A 300-nucleotide genomic window follows, 5' to 3' on the forward strand; every position below is an offset into this window, starting at 1 on the left:
CCTATAAAATGCATTGCATATTTACTTTGGATATCCATAACAGTGTCTATGCAAAAATATTCTTTGATGATACCAGACTTCATCAGACATGGACAAAATAAGAAGAAACAGGTGTACATTTACTGTGCTGGGCATCTGAATGCACGATTGAGATCTGGAGATCATAGATGCATAGCATGTAATAGTTGGAAGGGATCTTGGAGATCATCTAGTCCATTGCCTTGTATAGGAATCCCCTGCTACTGCATCTCTGTAGATGACCACCCAGGCTCTCTTTAAACATCTGCAGTGAAGGAAAGC

This window comes from Python bivittatus, unplaced genomic scaffold, assembly GCF_059951505.1.
Source record: "Python bivittatus isolate LINGU-HERP-01145 unplaced genomic scaffold, Pbiv_v1 ctg000080_np1212, whole genome shotgun sequence".
Taxonomy (NCBI): domain Eukaryota; kingdom Metazoa; phylum Chordata; class Lepidosauria; order Squamata; family Pythonidae; genus Python; species Python bivittatus.